Raw genomic sequence first — 24,309 nt, 5'->3', positions numbered from 1 at the left:
GAAAATTGCCTTGTGAAGGAGATCCTGTGCTATAACACAATACCCTCAAGTTATACATGCTGAGATAGTTGTGTCCCTGAGACACTAAATGGAAGGATGTTCACAATGGTGGAAAGTGGCAGAGAGTTGCAGAGTTTTAGGATTGCAGTTTATTGCCTTGCGCCGGAATAAAAGCTACCCACTGGCACAGCTATTTTTGAAGGCTGAACTTATTCACAGGCAGTGCTGGTAAAATACCAGAAGCCATACATAATGTCTGACCCCAGCTGCTACCTCATACAGCATATTTGTACATGGGAGCCTTAAAAAGATGGAGTGGTCTACTGTCCTATGGCAGCAAGAGACCACTTTTATTTCCCATGTTGGGCTTATAATGTCCCTCACATTCCCTTCTTTTCAGACCCACAAAAGGTTTTTGTAAAGTTTCTCTAGGCTGTATTGTTGGCAGCAGTAGTAACCATGCCTCTTGCCTAGGGAGTTAGAGGGTATGATTTTTGACTAGTGTCTTCAGAATCTCTGGATTTTTAAAATACAGCTGAGAATTTCTGAATGAGATATAGATGAAAATGTCCTAATTCAGATGATTTATTGGCCCAATTGTGTCTGTGATCAGTCAGCTGTGGGTTGGAGTACTCTCTGAGGACCATCTCTACCTCTGGTTCTCTTGGGTGTCCCCCACTTCCCACAGCACATCACTGCATTCTATGATTTTCTCAGGGTGAAGCCTGGCCTAGCACTGTAAAACTGGCTTCAGGTAACTGGGAGTGTCCCTAATTGTACAAGCTTAGGGGACAGGATGCTTAATAGGGGTTGGAGTATTCTTCCAAGTCGAAGGTCATGGGTTTGAATTCCCATTTGGCTTGTACCATGGTCAACTCCCTATGCAAAACACCTGCCTTTACCCTTTATCCCTGGCTTCTTAAGGCTGTGAGAAGGAGCACAGACAGAACATGGTCCCTATCATTGCATCCCCATCTAACTGTCCCTACATCTTGTCCCGCTAAAGTGCCCTGGAGGATTTCACTGTCTTGTAGGGGGCGAGCTACCCACACTGTCTCACTGGCCCTTTCCTGAGGCTCTGGTGGGGAATTCAGGGGGTTCTGAGGCTAATGGTGGCATTGGGGAGCAAAAGGGTGGGCTCCCTTCCAGCCGGGAAGCAGTATCCCCGGTTCCACTCCACGCCCTCTGGGCAATGTTGCTAGAGGTCATGGCGGGTGCGGGGTGGGAGCCGGGCACCGCAGCTCATGAGAGGGCGTGCCCTCGAACCCCAGCACGTCTGGAAGGCAGAGCAATTCAGCAGCCCACAGCCACTGACAGGCCCTGATCACACATAGCCGTCCTTGCCAAGGCCTCCGCTTCCTGGCGGCGCGGTAGCGGCGGGCGACCCAATTGGCGGCCAGGTTTGCGCCCCGCCCCGCCGGGCGGGCCTCCGCGCCTTCTCCAGCCTGGCCCTCCCCTTTCCGCGGGAGGCGCCCCGGACAGCGGCTTGGTGGCGCGTAATTCCCAATGACTGTGCGCGCCCGCTTCTGGGCTCGTTTGCCAAGGACTCGGAAGCTGCAGCTCCCAGAGCACAGCGGGCAGACCTGCGGGCTGTGCGCGCCCCTGCTGCCCCGGGCCTCCAGGGGTGGCTCCCGCGCCCCGCGGCGACTTCCGCGCCCGCGCTTCCCTTTGTTCAAGTCCCGGAGCGGCGTTGGGGTCCGAGCCCGTGCCCTGGGCGACTGAGGCGGCCGCAGTCCGCGCCCCGGCGCCCTGGCGATGCCAGAACAGATCTCCGTGTCGGAATTCATAGCCGAGACCCTTGAGGACTACAAGGCGCCCACGGCCTATAGCTTCACCACGCGCACGGCCCAGTGCCGGGACACCATGTCGGCCATCGAGGAGGTGAGCGGTAGAGTAGCCCGCGCCGGGCGGGAGGCTAGGGTCGCGGGGATCGCGCTGCGCCCTGGGCACCCGGTACACTTCCGCGCCTGGTGCCGGATACCCAGTGCCCTCCGCCTGCGCCCACACCCGGGAAAAGTTTCTGGTACCCCAAAGCCGGACGCAGCCGGACCAGCAGTGCCCGACACAGAAGCCCTTTGTTCCCTGCTCTAGGGAGAGGCTGCTTGGCCACCTTGGGCATTTTTTGGGAACGCTCCTGACTGTTTCCATTTCCCTCGCAGGGTTTCAGGTTCTTTGCTCCCATCCTCGGAGAGGTCAACTTAGGCCGCAGAGTCTGTGGCGGCTTGGAGCCGGGGACCCCTGCGAGCTCTGCGGCCCTGGAGTGATGGCTCTCCCTGCGTGGACCTCTCCAACTTGTTCCGGAAGAATCCCCGCAGGGGCAGCTGTGGCTTCTGAGCCAACATGTAGAGCAGAGCCAGGGACCCTAAGCTGCTTAGGCACGGGTGCCCATCCCATCTTGGGAGGCCTGGCAGTTCCCACTACTTGCCACAGAGCAGCGCTGTAGAGGGATGTGGAGAATGGTCTCTTTGAGGTCCAAAAGGTCTTTGGTGGCCGCTTCTGGGCTACCTGTGTGGTGCCTGTTGACAGTATGATCAGCTCCTGTGCCCTTAACCTGGAACAGGCCTGCATAGTCATTGTATTGAGTGGCTAAGCAGCGAGTTCTCCAGATCCTGGGGAAGAGGGACATCGAGAAGGAAGCAATTTGGGTTGAAAATTGAAGCAGGCTTGGAAGAGGCTGAGTGAGTCCAGAGACCACGGCTGTCCACAGCTTGGGAAAGCCTCACTTACATCATTTTCTTTACCTCCCCAACAGAATTTAGAGTTTCGTGTTTTCAGCTCTGTAGGCTTTGTGCGTCCAGCAGGACTCACAAAAGGTAGCTGGAGAACGAGACACACATGTGTAGCAGTAGTGAACCGATGACTACATTTCCTTTGTTCAGAATTTTAACATCAAGGTACATATTTTAAAATACTTGTGTCAGAGGCTGGTGTTCACAGAGCTTTTAAATTAAGCTATGTCATTACATCCTTTCCCCTTGCTTGAACAAAGTATTCGCTATTAGGCTTCTTCTGGGCAGGGGGTGGGGTGGGGGACTAGACTATTGTTCTTTCGTGTAAAATATTTGTCTTTGTAGACCTACACAGTCAGGACTAGACTCAATGAAAAATACTAGGTTCAGCATCCTGCTCTTGGAAGTGAGCTAGGGTATCCATTCTTCTCCTTCACCCTAGTCCCCTTTCTTTCCTCTCTCCTGTCTTCCCAAAGATCTGCTTGTAAATCTTTTGTAGCAAATTCAGTGATAGCAGATTGCTTTAGTGTGATTTCCTCTTTAGGATTTACTTTTTATTGATTTGTATCTGTGTGTGACACTCGGAGTGCAGATGCCCTCAGAGCTTATGCATCCAGAATTGTAGGCAGCTGTGAATTGCTTGGTTGTGGGTGCTGGTAATGAAACTTGGAACCTCCAGAAGAGCAGGAAGTTCTCTTACAACAAACCATTTCTCCAGTCACTGCATCACAGTTTAAAGACATTTCAGTGCTTGTTCCTAGGCCTTGGAGAAAAGTGAGGAGACCAGCAAAGGAGTAGGGGTTCATTTGTTGACCTGTCCAGCAGGTCCAGTTATTTGAGGGTCTGGAGGGGACCTCCTCCTAAGAACCAAGTGGGGGGTAGAGAGAGAAGAGGGCCTTGTGCGAATAACGACAGGGAAACCGTTCTGGAATGCATCAAAGTCCCAATGTATTGAGAAAGGCCCAAGGCTTAAATGCACAAGCAAAAGGGGAATTACAGACACTTATCAGTGGGAGGGATAGGGCAATACAAGCAAAAGGAGAAGTACTTATGGGAGAGTGGGCAATAGAAATTTTTTCTTTTGGCAGCTACTCGGGGAAGCAGGAACTTGGTGGTATCAGGGTGTGGTCAGGACATAGGCAATGACTTAGGGCTGGAACATGCCGTAGTTCTCGGAATCCATGTGTTGGTGGCCCGCTTTTGACCCCCTTTTCTTCTCGGTGGGAGAGGCCCAATTCAGAGATCAAGAGTTGTCTTAATAGCTCCCAACATCTCCCCTGTATTAATATTTTTATAAAGGCATATTGTATAATAAATTTGTAGCCACGTTTTTATCGATCGCCTAAACGTCTGTTTGCTCACTGGGTGATTCTCTAAAACCACGAAGGACACAAGGACAAGTCATCTATGAGGCTTGAATTAATGGTCCCAGCCTGTTGGGTATAACTTGGGCTAGCCAAGGGATTTAGGAACGAAGCAAGCTCCGTGGGTAGAGGTAGAGGTCTGATCCCCAGTGTTTAATGTTAGGGGCCATGTACAGGATTGACTCTCAAGCCCACAGATCTTTACTCAGAGTAACCCCGACCTGCTCCTGTGCCGTTTTTTTTTGGGGGGGAAGGACCCTAGGACACTCAACCTTCATGCAATCAGACATGCCTCTCAGAGACTAACAGCTTCTAGTCTAATATCTGTGCAGTACTTAGTCTTACAACTCTCACGGGCGACGGCTTCAAGTTCCAATTTTTTGATGTGTCTAGCCTGGGATGACTGTTTAGTTTCTAATGTGGTGAGAATGTATATTACCATGTCGGAAGCACAGACTACGGCAATCTATAAATGATTTGTGGCATGAGACTGATGGCCGAATTTATGGGGAGGGGAATGATCTTACTTAAGCATTTTATGGAGATTGAGTCTTTCTCCCCGAGACGAGGGTGATGAAGCAGCATCTAAGTCTGACTCTTTTCTAGTAACCTGCTTGTTATCGCCAACGTCCAGCCGATGGTAATGAACTGAAACAAATGCACTTGAAAGAGATGAATCAATTTGAGATTTAACAAATTGGGTCAATTTCTGAAATGTCCAAGGACCGAAGGAAATCAATAATAGGAGTCCCCATAGGGGCCCTAAAAGGGAGGGCAACGAGGTCGAAAGCCAGGGGGAGGTTAAAAACCAGTTTTAGTAGTCCACCTTTCCCCTAGGCCATTGTAAGTATGGGTGTAACTCAGCTATCTATAGTTCTACGTATCTGGTTCCTCTTTAGGTCTTAAACTTCCTTCTTCCTAGATGATGGTAAATTCCTGTGTAAGGCAGTGACCTAGCTTTTATTCAAAGTGATAGTGTAAAGCCAGAGACAATTTTGAATGTCACTGAATAGGCAACTTTCTTCCTGAATTCTAAGCCCATGGTCAGCTCAAGGACTTTCTAGGATGCTATCTTTTGCCTCCAAATTTTTATCTATATAATATGTTGCTCTGACAAAGCTATGGAAATATTCCTATGCTTATCATTAACAAAATGGCAGTATGTAGCTGCTGATCTAAAGCTGTGGTAGATACCTTTTTAAAGTTTGCATTTTCAGATTATTAAACCAAGGATGATTTTCTAACTCTAATAGGTAGCAAAACATAAGCAGGTCTCTTACAAAAACATAACAGTAGATTTCTTATCTAAATTAGGATCTACACAATAAATTGATTGACAAGAATTATAATGACTATAAAGAGACTTGCCAAGATTGGTGATCTTAACTCTTAAAATTATCTAACAATAAGCATATAGGTAAGGTACACAAACTTTCATAGCTATAAGGAGCTGGCCTGAATGGCCAAAAACAGTGTCTCTGACGAAAGCATCTTGTACATTCTCTGTACCAGTCTTTTTGCCTCACGAGTCAGCTTTTTTAGTTGTTTGTATTTTAAGTTGGCACCAGGTTGGTACTCCTTGCTGCAGCCCATGGTGGAGATACGAAGTTTCTTTATCTGTTTGTAAGTGGCTGCTCTCCGATTTCTCCTCTTTTGTGCACTCAACACAGCTTTCTGGTCACCACTGTCAGGGCACTTACAGGTCACATTGGAAGCTAGTATACTCTTGTAGCATTCTGTGGAACAAACAGAAACATTCCCCCTTTTCCCCATATTAAGTATCTGAACAGGATCATGGCATGTGCCAATAAGTGGATCCTTTTTTTTTTTTTTTACATTTTTTTCCCATTTTTTATTAGGTATTTAGCTCATTTACATTTCCAATGCTATACCAAAAGTCCCCCATACCCACCCACCCCCACTCCCCTACCCACCCACTCCCCCTTTTTGGCCCTGGCGTTCCCCTGTACTGAGGCATATAAAGTTTGCGTGTCCAATGGGCCTCTCTTTCCAGTGATGGCCGACTAGGCCATCTTTTGATACATATGCAACTAGAGTCAAGAGCTCCAGGGTACTGGTTAGTTCATAATGTTGTTCCACCTAAAGGGTTGCAGATCCCTTTAGCTCCTTGGGTACTTTCTCTAGCTCCTCCATTGGGAGCCCTGTGATCCATCCATTAGCTGATTGTGAGCATCCACTTCTGTGTTTGCTAGGCCCCGGCATAGTCTCACAAGAGACAGCTACATCTGGGTCCTTTCGATAAAATCTTGCTAGTGTATGCAATGGTGTCAGCGTTTGGATACTGATTATGGGGTGGATCCCTGGATATGGCAGTCTCTACATGGTCCATCCTTTCATCTCAGCTCCAAACTTTGTCTCTGTAACTCCTTCCATGGTTGTTTTGTTCCCACTTCTAAGGAGGGGCATAGTGTCCACACTTCAGTCTTCATTTTTCTTGAGTTTCATGTGTTTAGGAAATTGTATCTTATATCTTGGGTATTCTAGGTTTTGGGCTAATATCCACTTATCAGTGAGTACATATTGTGTGAGTTCCTTTGTGAATGTGTTACCTCACTCAGGATGATGCCCTCCAGGTCCATCCATTTGGCTAGGAATTTCATAAATTCATTCTTTTTAATAGCTGAGTAGTACTCCATTGTGTAGATGTACCACATTTTCTGTATCCATTCCTCTGTTGAGGGGCATCTGGGTTCTTTCCAGCTTCTGGCTATTATAAATAAGGCTGCTATGAACATAGTGGAGCATGTGTCCTTCTTACCAGTTGGGGCATCTTCTGGATATATGCCCAGGAGAGGTATTGCTGGATCCTCCGGTAGTACTATGTCCAATTTTCTGAGGAATCGCCAAACTGATTTCCAGAGTGGTTGTACAAGCCTGCAATCCAACTAACAATGGAGGAGTGTTCCTCTTTCTCCACATCCATGCCAGCATCTGCTGTCACCTGAATTTTTGATCTTAGCCATTCTGACTGGTGTGAGGTGGAATCTCAGGGTCGTTTTGATTTGCATTTCCCTGATGATTAAGGATGTTGAACATTTTTTCAGGTGCTTCTCTGCCATTCGGTATTCCTCAGGTGAGAATTCTTTGTTCAGTTCTGAGCCCCATTTTTTAATGGGGTTATTTGATTTTCTGAAGTCCACCTTCTTGAGTTCTTTATATATGTTGGATATTAGTCCCCTATCTGATTTAGGATAGGTAAAGATCCTTTCCCAATCTTTTGGTGGTCTAAAAAGACGGTGTCTTTTGCCTTGCAGAAACTTTGGAGTTTCATTAGGTCCCATTTGTCAATTCTTGATCTTACAGCACAAGCCATTGCTGTTCTGTTCAGGAATTTTTCCCCTGTGCCCATATCTTCAAGGCTTTTCCCCACTTTCTCCTCTATAAGTTTCAGTGTCTCTGGTTTTATGTGAAGTTCCTTGATCCACTTAGATTTGACCTTAGTACAAGGAGATAAGTATGGATCGATTCGCATTCTTCTACATGATAACAACCAGTTGTGCCAGCATCAATTGTTGAAAATGCTGTCCATCTTCCACTGGATGGTTTTAGCTCCCTTGTCGAAGATCAAGTGGATCCTTTTTATCTGTCCTAGACACTATTATATCCAGTTTTTCCAAAAACGAAGATGTGATCCAAATAATGTGCACAGGGATATAATTTCTCACAAAAATGTGATCCAAATAATGTGCATGGGGATATAATTTCTCCCCTTCTTTGTTTTTAAAGAAGGTATAATTTTTAAAGTTTTAGAATACCTTGTCTTTGAGAATTATAAAATATCTCAGTAACATGTGTAACATTAAATTGTTGACAAAACATCCCAAATCTTTGGCTGTTATAGCCAGTTTTAATTTGATTTAGAACACCAAGCAAGCAAAAAATAAATCAACACAGGCAATGACTAACTATACTTTTAGTTGCTTTTCTTGTTAAAGTAGTTGTAATTAGAAAGACTAAAGAGGTATCACATCATATGTGCTTATTTTAATTTTTTTTAAATCAAAAATGAGTATCCATTTGTAATAATTGATTAAGTATAAGTCCCCGAGAATTAGCACCAATGTGTGGAACAGGTAGAAACTGAGGACACTGAGAGCAAATCTTTACAATATGGCATGCACATTTATTTATTTATTTATTTTAAGTACTAAATTATTATTTTAAGTTACTAATTTGATGATGTAAAGAATGAGATTATATGGCCAATTATTTTTGTATAAGATCCATAATCTACCTGGGATATAAATCTAGCGTGGCATTGCCTTAAGAGGTCTTTTCTAGGCAATCTTTAACATTTTAAAACACCACCTACAGCACTTAATTTAATTATCTGTGCTGAAGCAGGCAGAAACTCAAACGAATAAACATGTGATCCAATTCACGTATACTTTTTTCTCATAGAAGGGTTGTTTTTAATTACAGTAAATGGGATGCATGCATGCATGAATTTATAGGAGATACAAAAGCATGCATATAAGGATTTTTAAACTTATTTTTAGGATGAGTATCAATTTTATTTAAAATGATGGTATGTAATAGGTCAAATATCAATATTTTGCAGTAACCAATTGCTGTTTGGAACAAGGAATTCTTAATTAGCACCACAGCAGCTTTATAATAGGATGTTAAAACTTTGAGGTGAATAAGGATGATTTTACATTAATGTTTTTTCTTGCCAGAGAATAGCTGTGGACACATTTAATAACAATAACTAGAATATGTAGCTAATATTTGATTACCACCAATTATAATCGATACCAATAGATTATAGAAGTTTCCTATATTTTCTGTTAAATCCTTTTTGGTTCTCACCAGTTAATTTGAATCTCACTTGATAGCACCTAACAAAGGCTTAGGTTCTCTTGTGGTAAGTTTAAGGTGAGGTCTTTAGCCAATTAACATCTCTTGGAAGCTTTTGAAAATAAAATTTTGAAGCAAATTTGTACCACAATTTTTTAGTATAATTAAAAACCCTAAATATTAAAAATATTGCCTCTGAATCTTATGGAGCAACAACTATTTCCTAGAACTTTAAACTTTCCTTTAGAGGCATTAGCTAAAATATTTTTTACCCAGGAAACAATATACACTGAAAGATTCAAAGTCTTAGCTTCTTGTATTGAAGCCTGGACAATGACAATTTTTTACATATTGTAAAGCTATGTTAGCCATACCTACAGGCAAAATTATCTAGTGATCACCAGTTCATTAAAAGCAAAACTCTTTGAATGTAAGCATTATTTTAAACATCTGAATAGATTTGCAGCAAAGCTAAAAAGAAATTTTCTTGAATACAGGGGAAACTTTCTTAGGCACTGTTTGCAAAATAAAAGAAGGTTACAAGCTTTTCTGGGGCTGCCTTGTATTAACTCAAACGTAAAATATTTTTTAATCTGAGCATTTTGGCCTTCCTGTAATAAGGACCGATTTTAGAGGAACAATTTAACTGTCTGTCCACGCCTCTGATTTTGGACAATCTTTCTTAGATGACTTATACCTTAAACATTTTCTCTTATAACCTTTTATGGTCCTGTAAGACCGCAACCATAGCCAAACTGATTGTGTGAGGGTCTAATTTCTGCACAAAGATGAATATATCTAGTTAACTCTGCCTTGCTTTGTATGGCTGAATGGCCAAAGTGAGCGGCATTAGTGCATCATAAGATGATTACTCTTGTAATAATCTTAGTTAACAATATATGGGTGAGTTAAAAATCCTAAGCTTTTAATCAAATTGCAAACTGTAGTCAATGGGACACTGGCAATTTTAACCATAATTTTTAAGTTTCTGTTGCAATATTAGAATATATCTATAACTTTTGGAAAGCAAGACCTAATTTTAAACAATTTATTTTCTTTAAAATTAATACTAGAAACATCAGTATCACTTTACGAAGTTTGGCTGTCAATTCATGAATGCATGACAGTGCAAATTTTAATGTTCCATTAAGGAAACATTGTTTTAAAATCTTATCTCTATAAGTCTACTTTTTAGGATAAGAATTACATAAAATTTTATCTCAATTTAGAAGTATCTTTAGAGGACTAGTTTTCTGGGCTGGTGCTTTTGTTTGAAAATGACTCTAGCCCTGAGTTACTACTTAAGCTACTTTGTAACCAGTGTTATAACTTTTTAATCATACCCAAATAACTTATAAGCCAATTCTCTATGACCAGGATATGCAGATCATATTTATACCTTTAAGATTAATCAAAAACCAGATGAAGTGGGTACACGAATCTTATAAATTTAGATAAAAGAATTTTACTTTTTATAGCTATACTTATAAAATAAAAACACACTTTGTCATTTGCTAAACACAATAATCACAAAATTGCAGAGAATTTTTTAGGAAAAAACAACTATCAGCTTATTTGTCTTAGAACTAAGAGGTTGTAGATTCTAAGTTTTTCAGCAGGACCTCTCCTGCTGTGCTTGATTTTTGCTAAAGGGAGGGGCCTCTCAGCCTCAGTTGTGCAAACTGAGAGTGATTCAGCAGGTAAAGTTTTAACCATTTATTTTTTCTTTTTAACATAAAACATAAAACAGTCAGTCATTCAGACAACGAAACAATCATTCAGACGAGACAAAAACATACATGAATTGACACGTGATTGGTGCACCAAACATAGACAATAGAAAGAGGGTAGTGAGCTTTTCCTGTAGGGGCCAGAGAGAATAAAACAGGGCGTCCCCCGATTTCTCTCTGTCCCTGGGAGAGTTCTAAAATCCATTTTCCTTTATTTCTTCCTTTCCTTTCCTGCTTGTAAGAGGTAGCTTGTCAAACCAAGATTAAAATCTAAAATTTTCTAACAGCTTCTGGCAAGTATCCAAAACTTCTAATTTATTTAATCTGAGGGCAAATTTTTGAGAAAACACACAATCTCTATACACTAAATGTCTCAAATAGCCTAAAAGTTTACCATGCTAAAGCTTTTTTGAAGCCATTATCAGTTCACACTTAGTCAAATTCTGAGGCATTATCTCTTTGTGCCTTATCCAACAAGGCTAAAGCAGAAGCATTTAATATAGACCACAATAAATCAGTGGAAGAGCGCCCCCCCCACCTTAGTATAGGCCCACCGAGGCCTCGGTTCATCTAGGTCTGCGTGCTTGGCCACGGGCGGGCCTGCGATGGCAAAGTGTTCTTGCTCAGACCCGCTGCCTTAGGCCGCAGGAGCCCCGAAGGCCCAGCCTTGGCCTTCACGCCTAGCCGATGGCTGCCTCGAGGGCGAGGGCTCCTGGCCTCCGCAGGGTAGGGACCGAGGCCGAGGCTGTGAGGGAACCCGGGCGAAGAAGGCCCGCACTTTCGAGCTCCCTGTGCTCTATGCTGAAACCCTACACAATCTCCCGTGGGGGCTAAGGGGTTGTCTGCAGTTGCTATTAGGGGAGACGGGCCTCGCAGGGGGTCCCTCTAGCCGTTTCCCTGGACCACAGTTACTAGGGTGTTGTCTTTGTGTAGGGCATTCTCTAGCAAAATGTCCAGGTTGGTTGCATCTATAGCAAGTTTTTTCTCCTATATTTAGTTGTAGAGCAGTCCCAATGGCCAGGTTAATAGACTTAGAAACTTGTTGAGAAAACACATCTACCTCATTTTAAAGCTTGATCATACCATTTATATCTAAACTCTTGGTTTTACTTCTCAGGGCAGCCCTAAATTCTGACTTCTAAGTTAAATATTGGCCTCTAGTGAGGACAGACTGAACAACTTTATTTCATTCATTGGCTATCAAGTAGCCTTTTCCTGCTAAACCTTCTAATATAGATCCAACTTTATTTTAAGTTAAAGGGTGTATTTTAGAACCATTCAATACCAGCCATGGACATCTCTTGTCCACAAAACAAAAATATTTTATTAAATTCCCCTTTTTTAAAACTCTTATCCCTCTCTCCTTAAGAGAACCCTTTATCTCTTGACTAAATTCCCCATGGTTAATGGGACAACAACTGAATGCCTAGGCTTACCTCCTGACGTCTGTACTCGACACTCGAGCGAAGTGTCGGTGGACTGTCCCACTGTTTCTCTGTCTGCGTGGTACCTCTTTAATCCTTAATTCGTTGTCCGGAGGGCAGTCGTACCTCGTGCCCCACGTCGGGCGCTACTTGACTCGTCCAGCAGGTCCAGTTATTCGAGGGTCTCGAGGGGACCTCCTCCTAGGAACCAAGTGGGGGGTAGAGAGAGAAGAGGGCCTTGTGCGAATAACGACAGGGAAACTGTTCTGGAATGCATCAAAGTCCCAATGTATTGAGAAAGGCCCAAGGCTTAAATGCACAAGCAAAAGGGGAATTACAGACACTTATCAGTGGGAGGGGTAGGGCAATACAAGCAAAAGGAGAAGTACTTATGGGAGGGTGGGCAATAGAAATTTTTTCTTTTGGCAGCTACTCGGGGAAGCAGGAACTTGGTGGTATCAGGGTGTGGTCAGGACATCGGTGATGACTTAGGGCTGGAACATCCTGTGGTTCTCGGAATCCATGTGTCGGTGGCCCGCTTTTGACCCCTTTTTCTTCTGGGGGGGGGAGACTCCCAATTCAGAGATCAAGAGTTGTCTTAATAGCTCCCAACAATTTGTGTCTGCAGTGGTGGCAGTGTAGAAATGTCCTTTGAACTTGGTGTCATTCCCTCATACTTGAAGCATGGGTCTCCTGTCATCTCCAAGGTAAAAGTGGCACTGTCCAGCATGCCTTAGTGGTAGAGACAAGGTCTACTGTGAAGATTGGCTGGCTGGAGGACTTGTATTGAAAGCAGTCCTATTTTGCTTTTTTGTTTTTTGTTTTTTTTTTTTTGTTTTTGATTTTTTATATCTATTTATTTATTTATTTTCAAGACAGGGTTTCTCTGCATAGCCCTGTGTGTCCTGGAACTCACTTAGACCAGACTGGCCTCGTACCCAGAAAATCTGCCTGCCTCTGCCTCCCGAGTGCTGGGATTAAAGACGTGTACCACCACGCCTGGCTATAACCAGTATTTTTATGTGCTTTAATTCTATGTTAAGAAAATGTGCTTTTGCCAGTTGGTTGCCAGCCAGACATATAAATAATAGTATACAGATTGTGCAGGCTGTGTTTATATTTTTAGGTAATATACATAGATGTATAAAATAACAAATGAAAAGGGAGGTAATGAATTTGAAAGAGAGCAAGCAGGGATATATGGGTTGGTTTGGAAAATAGAAACGATGAGATTATATTACACTTTCAAAAATAAAAAAAAGTAATTGTAAAGTAAGAAAGCATTAAATGGGCTTATTTAAGATTATTCCTTTTTGAGATAGGTCATATAGGCACAATGGAGTCATGTGAATCTGGGTTTCAGCAGTTGACAAAACAGGAGTTCTGACCACTCTGGTTGGTTCTTCTATGTCCTTTCACTATACAGATGTGGGTTTCCTTAGTGCAAGTACTAAGTACTTATTTCTTCAGAATTCTGGTACATAGTGAATATCAGCTGTAATATCCTGCAACATGAGATAACCCGTCCTTGATTTTTCTAAGTTCCCTTGGCTGAGAGCCTTTCTATATTAGACATTAGAGGGACAATCTATTAAATTTCCTTTCTATATCCATAGAGAAATTCATTCTGAGTTGAGATATGTTTACCTAGAGAACCTGTCCTAATACAACTGTGGCTTTTCTCTACTTTGCCACTGATGGCGATGTGCTGGCTACCAAGAGGGCTCAACAGTGTTTCCCTTACGTTCCTGGCTTTCCTCCCAGGGTTGGTTGGTACCTATCATCTGGTGAAAGGGAGCTGTAGTCTCCCTGAGCCCAGCACTGAGCCACAAACAGAACTCTTGTTTCCTAAAAATCCCTCTTTAATGTTCATTGCCTGGGCACCCTTCCACTCAGATTAATAACCTCACTGCACCTTGGGTAATGGGCTATGCATGCTCTTCCGCTGGATTTCAGGAAGAAGAAGGCAAGTGGGGGCTACCTTGCCAGCAGAGTCTCGCCCAACACCCGCAAGGGCCCACACAGGACTCCCCACGGGATCCAAAGACCTCTGGTGAGTGGAACACAGCGCCTGCCCCAATCCAATCGCGCGGAACCTGAGACTGCGGTACATAGGGAGGCAGGCTACCCGGGCCTGATCTGGGGCACAAGCCCCTTCCGCTCCACTCAAGCCCCGGGCTACCTTGCCAGCAGAGTCGCCTGACACCCGCAAGGGCCCACACAGGATTCCACACGGGATCCTAAGACCTCTAGTGAGTGGAACACAACTTCTGCCAGGAGTCTGGTTCGAACACCAGATATCTGGGTACCTTCCCTGCACGAAGAGAGCTTGCCTGCAGAGAATACTCTGCCCACTGAAACTAAGGAGAGTGCTACCCTCCAGGTCTGCTTATAGAGGCTAACAGAGTCACCTGAAGAACAAGCTCTTAACAGTGACAACTAAAATAGCTAGCTTCAGTGACTACCAGATGGCGAAAGGCAAATGTAAGAATCCTACTAACAGAAATCAAGACCACTCACCATCATCAGAACGCAGCACTCCCACCCCACCTAGTCCTGGGCACCCCAACACAACCGAAAATCTAGACACAGATTTAAAAACATTTCTCATGATGATGATAGAGGACATCAAGAAGGACTTTCATAAGTCACTTAAAGAATTACAGGAGAGCACTGCTAAAGAGTTACAGGCCCTTAAAGAAAAGCAGGAAAACACAGCCAAACAGGTAGAAGTCATTAAAGAAAAACAGGAAAACACATCCAAACAGGTAATGGAAGTGAACAAAACCATACTAGAACTAAAAAGGGAAGTAGACACAATAAAGAAAACCCAAAGCGAGGCAACGCTGGAGATAGAAACCCTAGGAAAGAGATCTGGAACCATAGATGCGAGCATCAGCAACAGAATACAAGAAATGGAAGAGAGAATCTCAGGTGCAGAAGATTCCATAGAGAACATCGACACAACAGTCAAAGAAAATACAAAATGCAAAAGGATCCTAACTCAAAACATCCAGGTAATCCAGGACACAATGAGAAGACCAAACCTACGGATAATAGGAATTGATGAAAATGAAGATTTTCAACTTAAAGGGCCAGCTAATATCTTCAACAAAATAATAGAAGAAAACTTCCCAAACATAAAGAAAGAGATGCCCATGATCATACAAGAAGCCTACAGAACTCCAAATAGACTGGACCAGAAAAGAAATTCCTCCCGACACATAATAATCAGAACAACAAATGCACTAAATAAAGATAGAATATTAAAAGCAGTAAGGGAGAAAGGTCAAGTAACATATAAAGGAAGGCCTATCAGAATTACACCAGACTTTTCACCGGAGACTATGAAAGCCAGAAGAGCCTGGACAGATGTTATACAGACACTAAGAGAACACAAATGCCAGCCCAGGCTACTATACCCGGCCAAACTCTCAATTACCATAGATGGAGAAACCAAAGTATTCCACGACAAAACCAAATTCACACAGTATCTTTCCACAAATCCAGCCCTTCAACGGATAATAACAGAAAAGAAGCAATACAAGGACGGAAATCACGCCCTAGAACAAGCAAGCAAGTAATCCCTCAACAAACCAAAAAGAAGACAGCCACAAGAACAGAATGCCAACTGTAACAACAAAAATAAAAGGAAGTAACAATTACTTTTCCTTAATATCTCTTAATATCAATGGACTCAATTCCCCAATAAAAAGACATAGACTAACAGACTGGCTACACAAACAGGACCCAACATTCTGCTGCTTACAGGAAACCCATCTCAGGGAAAAAGACAGACACTACCTCAGCGTGAAAGGCTGGAAAACAATTTTCCAAGCAAATGGACTGAAGAAACAAGCTGGAGTAGCCATTTTAATATCGGATAAAATCGACTTCCAACCCAAAGTTATCAAAAAAGACAAGGAGGGACACTTCATACTCATCAAAGGTAAAATCCTCCAAGAGGAACTCTCAATTCTGAATATCTACGCACCAAATGCAAGGGCAGCCACATTCATTAAAGACACTTTAGTAAAGCTCAAAGCATACATTGCACCTCACACAATAATAGTGGGAGACTTCAACACACCACTTTCTTCAATGGACAGATCGTGGAAACAGAAACTAAACAGGGACACAGTGAAACTAACAGAAGTTATGAAACAAATGGACCTGACAGATATCTACAGAACATTTTATCCTAAAACAAAAGGATATACCTTCTTCTCAGCACCTCACGGGACCTTCTCCAAAATTGACCATATAATTGGTCACAAAACAGGCCTCAACAGATACAAAAATATTGAAATTGTCCCATGTATCCTATCAGACCACCATGGCCTAAGACTGATCTTCAATAACAACATAAATAATGGAAAGCCAACATTCACGTGGAAACTGAATAACACTCTTCTCAATGGTACTTTGGTCAAGGAAGGAATAAAGAAAGAAATTAAAGACTTTTTAGAGTTTAATGAAAATGAAGCCACAACGTACCCAAACCTATGGGACACAATGAAAGCATTTCTAAGAGGGAAACTCATAGCTCTGAGTGCCTCCAAGAAGAAACGGGAGAGAGCACATACTAGCAGCTTGACAACACATCTAAAAGCCCTAGAAAAAAAGGAAGCAAATTCACCCAAGAGGAGTAGACGGCAGGAAATAATCAAACTCAGGGGTGAAATCAACCAAGTGGAAACAAGAAGAACTATTCAAAGAATTAACCAAACGAGGAGTTGGTTCTTTGAGAAAATCAACAAGATAGATAAACCCTTAGCTAGACTCACTAAAGGGCACAGGGACAAAATCCTAATTAACAAAATCAGAAATGAAAAGGGAGACATAACAACAGATCCTGAAGAAATCCAAAACACCATCAGATCCTTCTACAAAAGGCTATACTCAACAAAACTGGAAAACCTGGACGAAATGGACAAATTTCTGGACAGATACCAGGTACCAAAGTTGAATCAGGATCAAGTTGACCATCTAAACAGTCCCATATCACCTAAAGAAATAGGAGCAGTTATTAATAGTCTCCCAACTAAAAAAAGCCCAGGACCAGACGGGTTTAGTGCAGAGTTCTATCAGACCTTCAAAGAAGATCTAATTCCAGTTCTGCACAAACTATTTCACAAAATAGAAGTAGAAGGTACTCTACCCAACTCATTTTATGAAGCCACTATTACTCTGATACCTAAACCACAGAAAGACCCAACCAAGATAGAGAACTTCAGACCAATTTCTCTTATGAATATCGATGCAAAAATCCTCAATAAAATTCTCGCTAACCGAATCCAAGAACACATTAAAGCAATCATCCATCCTGACCAAGTAGGTTTTATTCCAGGGATGCAGGGATGGTTTAATATACGAAAATCCATCAATGTAACCCATTATATAAACAAACTCAAAGACAAAAACCACATGATCATCTCCTTAGATGCAGAAAAAGCATTTGATAAGATCCAACGCCCATTCATGATAAAAGTTTTGGAAAGATCAGGAATTCAAGGCCCATACCTAAACATGATAAAAGCAATCTACAGCAAACCAGTAGCCAACATCAAAGTAAATGGAGAGAAGCTGGAAGCAATCCCACTAAAATCAGGGACTAGACAAGGCTGCCCACTTTCTCCCTACCTTTTCAACATAGTACTTGAAGTATTAGCCAGAGCAATTCGACAACAAAAGGAGATCAAGGGGATACAAATTGGAAAAGAGGAAGTCAAAATATCACTTTTTGCAGATGATATGATAGTATATATAAGTGACCCTAAAAATTCTACCAGAGAACTCCTAAACCTGATAAACAGCTTCGGTGAAGTAGCTGGATATAAAATAAACTCAAACAAGTCAATGGCCTTTCTCTATACAAAGAATAAACAGGCTGAGAAAGAAATTAGGGAAACAACACCCTTCTCAATAGTCACAAATAATATAAAATATCTTGGCGTGACTCTAAGGAAGTGAAAGATCTGTATGATAAAAACTTCAAATCTCTGAAGAAAGAAATTAAAGAAGATCTCAGAAGATGGAAAGATCTCCCATGCTCATGGATTGGCAGGATCAACATTGTAAAAATGGCTATCTTGCCAAAAGCAATCTACAGATTCAATGCAATCCCCATCAAAATTCCAACTCAATTCTTCAACGAATTGGAAGGAGCAATTTGCAAATTCGTCTGGAATAACAAAAAACCTAGGATAGCAAAAAGTCTTCTCAAGGATAAAAGAACTTCTGGTGGAATCACCATGCCAGACCTAAAGCTTTACTACAGAGCAATTGTGATAAAAACTGCATGGTACTGGTATAGAGACAGACAAGTAGACCAATGGAATAGAATTGAAGACCCAGAAATGAACCCACACACCTATGGTCACTTGATCTTCGACAAGGGAGCTAAAACCATCCAGTGGAAGAAAGACAGCATTTTCAACAATTGGTGCTGGCACAACTGGTTGTTATCGTGTAGAAGAATTCGAATCAATCCACACTTATCTCCTTGTACTAAGGTCAAATCTAAGTGGATCAAGGAACTTCATATAAAACCAGAGACACTGAAACTTATAGAGGAGAAAGTGGGGAAAAGCCTTGAAGATATGGGCACAGGGGAAAAATTCCTGAACAGAACAGCAATGGCTTGTGCTGTAAGATCAAGAATTGACAAATGGGACCTAATGAAACTCCAAAGTTTCTGCAAGGCAAAAGACACCGTCAATAAGACAAAAAGACCACCAACAGATTGGGAAAGGATCTTTACCTATCCTAAATCAGATAGGGGACTAATATCCAACATATATAAAGAACTCAAGAAGGTGGACTTTAGAAAATCAAATAACCCCATTAAAAAATGGGGCTCAGAACTGAACAAAGAATTCTCACCTGAGGAATACCGAATGGCAGAGAAGCACCTGAAAAAATGTTCAACATCCTTAATCATCAGGGAAATGCAAATCAAAACAACCCTGAGATTCCACCTCACACCAGTCAGAATGGCTAAGATCAAAAATTCAGGTGACAGCAGATTCTGGCATGGATGTGGAGAAAGAGGAACACTCCTCCATTGTTGGTGGGATTGCAGGCTTGTACAACCACTCTGGAAATCAGTCTGGCGGTTCCTCAGAAAATTGGACATAGTACTACCGGAGGATCCAGCAATACCTCTCCTGGGCATATATCCAGAAGATGCCCCAACTGGTAAGAAGGACACATGCTCCACTATGTTCATAGCAGCCTTATTTATAATAGCCAGAAGCTGGAAAGAACCCAGATGCCCCTCAACAGAGGAATGGATACAGAAAATGTGGTACATCTACACAATGGAGTACTACTCAGCTATTAAAAAGAATGAATTTATGAAATTCCTAGCCAAATGGATGGACCTGGAGGGCATCATCCTGAGTGAGGTAACACATTCACAAAGGAACTCACACAATATGTACTCACTGATAAGTGGATATTAGCCCCAAACCTAGGATACCCAAGATATAAAATACAATTTGCTAAACACATGAAACTCAAGAAGAATGAAGACTGAAGTGTGGACACTACGCCCCTCCTTAGAATTGGGAACAAAACACCCATGGAAGGAGTTTCAAAGACAAAGTTTGGAGATGAGATGAAAGGATGGACCATGTAGAGACTGCCATATCCAGGCATCCACCCCATAATCAGTATCCAAACGCTGACACCATTGCATATACTAGCAAGATTTTATCGAAAGGACCCAGATGTAACTGTCTCTTGTGAGACTATGCCGGGGCCTAGCAAACACAGAAGTGGATGCTCACAATCAGCTAATGGATGGATCACAGGGCTCCCAATGGAGGAGCTAGAGAAAGTACCCAAGGAGCTAAAGGGATCTGCAACCCTATAGGTGGAACAACATTATGAACTAACCAGTACCCCGGAGCTCTTGACTCTAGCTGCATATGTATCAAAAGATGGCCTAGTCGGCCATCACTGCAAAGAGAGGCCCATTGGAGTTGCAAACTTAATATGCCCCAGTACAGGGGAACGCCAGGGCCAAAAAGGGGGAGTGGGTGGGTAGGGGAGTGGGGGTGGGTGGGTATGGGGGACTTTTGGTATAGCATTGGAAATGTAAATGAGCTAAATACCTAATAAAAATGGAAAAAAAAAAGAAAAAAAAAAAAAGAAGGCAAGTGATGTGAGGCAAGCTCAGGCAAGGTCTGAAGTCAGGTCCTGGTAATGCAGGATCATTGCTCACAGAGAACAGGAGCAGGCAGCTGACTAGCCTGAGCTGGAATGTGTTGGGAACTAAAACGGGGCCCTGGGGAAGAAAGGAAAGGGGAGAAGACCAACACCCTGCCAGAGTTCCACCTATGCTCTGGACAGAGATGTGGGAGAGCTGCCATACACTCCCCTCTCAGCCCCAGGTGTGCATCTAAGCCTTTGACCCACTCTTTGGGTCTGAACAAGGGGCAGCCCAGCCTGGGAGCCCCGGGGCTGCTTTTCTAAAGGCCTGGGGTTATGGGAGAGAGGAATGAGGGATGAGAGGTTCCCACACCGGTGAGAGTGAGCACAGTGGATCTTGACTGGAGCACTTGAAGGCCTTCCATGGGTTGATTAGAAAGGGCTCATTAGGAGAAAGCCTATCCTTTCCTCGAAGCGCAGTGGGCCTTGATGAGCAGAGACATTCTATGGTTTTAGAGCTTTATTATAGAAAGGCAGGGAGAAAGAGAGAAGGTAGAAGAGAAAGAGAGGCCCCCCTAGAAGGCTAGAAGGGGGAAGGCTAGATAGAACGAAAGTAAGAGGGAGAGAGGAGGAGAAGAGAGGAGAGGACAAAGAGAAAGGAAAGAGGAGAGAGGAGTGAGAGAAGTGAGAGGTAAGAGAACAAAGGAGAAAGATCAAGAGAGATAGGTGGGGCTGAACAGTCCTTTTTATGGGCTTTACTGTTGCTAGGTAACTGGGGAGGAGTTTAGCCTGAAGGTCAGAAGCTTGGGACATTGCCTACATGACTTTTATCGAAGCTTCTCTTGTTCTCTTGTGGTGGCTGGGGTGGGGGTTGGGGAAGGTAATTTAGGCAGGAGCTTGAGTTCCAGAAGCATGAGGTAATTAATGCCTTCCTCATCAAGTAAGGGAATTATCACCCTCCCAGTGTTCAGACCTTAGCTCAAAGGGAGACCAACCTGTTTATGCTTAGCCCAGTGCCCCACATGAATGTTGAGTTCTCCCCCAGGGCTGGGAGGGGTGAGTGTCCTCTTGGAGGACAGGCTCAAATGCTAATGTAGTGTAAACCACACCTGAGATCTGAAAAAGCTCTGGCCCTGGACATGAAGCACACTTTAACCTTGAGGAAGGGTGAGACCCACTGGCCAATCAAGGAGGCGGGATCTTCTGGGTGCCTTTCCCCAAGTTCACTGTGGCTGTGCAGGCTTGAATGGTTCTCTGTGTCCTGCTCTGAGCTCTGCTGTTGGGTCCTGTGAGAGGACCTCAGGGAAGCTCTGATTTCAAGGCATGGTGAGCACAGGTTTACTGCCCACAGAGGGTAGGGGCAGGGTGCTGAGCAGTGGAAGCTGGGGTGGTGAGTCCTCTCTGGGGCTGGATGGGAAGTATAAGCCATATGTGAGCACCTGTGAGGTCTCTCCTATTGCTCCTCACTTGCACCATCGGGGGTGACCTCTGAATAACTTCCCTATCATTGCCCAAATCGTTTGGACCTTAGGCTGGCTTGTGAAAACAAGGGTGGTTTCTTTGAGTCTGTAGCACACGTGTCCAAACCCCTTTGTCTAGGGCTAGGAAGATGTTCCAGGGCCTGGAACAGGGGTTGTGTGCCCCTGGTCTTAATTTCTGGGTAGTTACAGCAGTCTTGGAACCCTGCTCCATGGCTCACAGCTGCCATTTTCTCCTCTGTACAAGTGGTAGAATCTGCTGCGTAGCCTTCACTGCCCCCTCGTGGCCCTCTATTATGTGTGTGGCACTTTAGTATTCCCTTACTGAGAGAGGAAGTGAGACTGTTTCCATCCCAATTGATATAGTTACTCACCTTCCAACTTGGGTTAAGTCCTTCTTATCAAAAGGACCTGTACCCATTAAATTGCCCCTGACAGAGAGCTCTTTATGACCTCATTCAGGGCAAAATCAGACTCTGCAAAATGGTGGAAAGGACAAAGACATCATTTTTCCCCCTTCTAAACAACCCTGTTCTCAGTCTATATGTGACTCTGTAGTTTTGAACTTGGAGCTGTCAGTATATGGGAAGTTGTTTTTCATCCCTTCCAGCAAAGTTAACATATCTTCCTTAGACCAGCAGTCTTATTTCCGGGTCTGTGGGGCAATCTGCACCTCTATTCACCTTCCAGCTGTTTGGCCACCTCTTTGGTCTCACTGAACTGGGAATCCAGGGTTAAGAACACCTAACCACAGGGCAGTGCAGCCTCTCTTCACCCCATTTCCCTGTATCTTCCCATGCTCTGATCAAGGAGCCCTTCCCATTTTATCCTGGCTCAGACACTACTCCAACTCCCTGATGTGGTGGCAGGGGTCCTGTAATTGATATGGTTAGATCGTTGGTTTTGGAATTTTACAACTTTCTCATTTATTATTGTCTCTGTGACATAGTTGTTTCAACTCAACATTTCAGACTACAGTCATCTGAAGGAGCCTCAGTTGCTGGTGTGCCCTCATCAGAATGGCTGGTTTCTATGTCTCTGAGATATAGTGTTGATAATTGATATAGGAAGACTCTTCCATGAAGGGTGGCAATATTGGGAAGCAAGTGGTCTTGGGTTGGATGAGAGAGCTAGGTGAGAATTGTAGCTGCCTGTGGCCATGTGAACTGGGTTCCCCAGAAAGGCAGCCCAGGGCTGAAAGAGATCAGAGGGCAACAAGAGAATGAGGCCAAGACAATCCTTTTTGTTCAAAGCCTCTGAAGTTTACTAAGAGTCCCTGCTTATAAAGAGGGTAGGCCCATCCTCTGCCAGCCCATTCTTTGTGCCTAGAGCCAGCCCATAGGCGATCTACAGGGCTTGTCTCCAGATAGTCTCCAGGATCTTTCAGCAGGAAGCAGAGTATTGGAGAAGAGCAAATAGAGCCATCAAGGTCAGAAGGCTCTACCCTAGGTGTACTGGCTGGTTTTATGTGTCAACTTGACACAGCTGGAGTTATCATAGAGAAAGAAGCTTCAGTTGAGGAAATGCCTCCATGAGATCCAACTGTAAGGCATTTTCTCCATTAGTGATCAAGGGGGAAAGGCCCCTGGTGGGTGGGACCATCTCTGGGCTGGTAGTCTTGGGTTCTATAAGAGAGCAGGCTGAGCAAGCCAGGGGAGGCAAGCCAGTAAGTAACATCCCTCCTTGGACTCTGCATCTGCTCCTGCTTTCTGACCTGCTTGAGTTCCAGTCCTGACTTCCTTGGTGATGAGCAGCAGTATGGAAGTGTAAGTCGAATGAACCCTTTCCTCCCCAACTTGCTTCTTGGTCATGGTGTTTGTTTAGGAATAGAAACCCTGAATAAGACACTAGGTAATCTCCTTCTTAGTGGCAGCAAGGACAAAGTCTGGATCAGCCTGCTCCAAGGCTGAGGGAGGCTACAGAGCATGAGAGAGTGACCAAGCAAGAAAGCAAAGCAGGAAGTAGTGTTTGTTAAATGTTTTCCCCTTCATTTTCTAGCTTTAGTTTCTAGTCTGAGCTCCCAGTATGGTGGCCTGTGATCTGACAGAACCATGTAAAAACAAACATTTATTACCCGAGTTGCTTCTGCTCAGAGGAAAACAATCACATCAGCAGAGTTGCAATGTAGAGCAACAACAATAACAACAACAATAGCAATTGTTTCAAAAGCTAATTTTGCTGCTGGACAGAATCTATGCCCTCTTTTAAAGGAATATGGAAAATATCAGAAATTGAGATCCCAAAAGTCATAGAAAGCTGTACATGGAGCTTAATCAGTTGTTCCCATAGGGTCTGGAAGATTGGAGTGTTGACAGTAATGCAGCCACACGAAGTTGAGGTCATACTATTTCAGTGGAAAATAGCCTGAAAACTTTAGGAAGAGGTCATTTGTGTGATATTTTGGCCAAAAAAAAATCTTTTGTACTTGGCTTATGCCCTGAGATATTGAGTATTGAGTAAAAATTATTGCCTGATTTGTATATTTTTATTCTATTGATAAGTTTTTGTTCAATCTTCCTATTTCTTTATTCAAATTACATTCATATCGGTACACCCATCCCATTCCACCTTCCACAGTCCCTCATCACTGACTCCCTTTTATCTCC

At 43.4% G+C, this 24,309-nt stretch overlaps 1 pseudogene across 1 annotated transcript in view; it reads left to right on the top strand.

Annotated features, from left to right (window-relative positions):
• The first annotated feature begins 1,476 nt into the window (after positions 1-1,476).
• Gm20472 (predicted gene 20472) overlaps positions 1,477-24,309 on the top strand; it is a 39,264-nt pseudogene continuing 16,431 nt past the window's right edge. The window contains exon 1 of the transcript NR_169039.1: positions 1,477-1,881. The product of NR_169039.1 is annotated as a predicted gene 20472 (transcript). The remainder of the gene's footprint in view (positions 1,882-24,309) is intronic.

The sequence above is a fragment of the Mus musculus genome, chromosome 12 (assembly GCF_000001635.26).
Source record: "Mus musculus strain C57BL/6J chromosome 12, GRCm38.p6 C57BL/6J".
Taxonomy (NCBI): Eukaryota; Metazoa; Chordata; class Mammalia; order Rodentia; family Muridae; genus Mus; species Mus musculus.
This window is presented reverse-complemented; position numbering and strand designations above follow the sequence as displayed.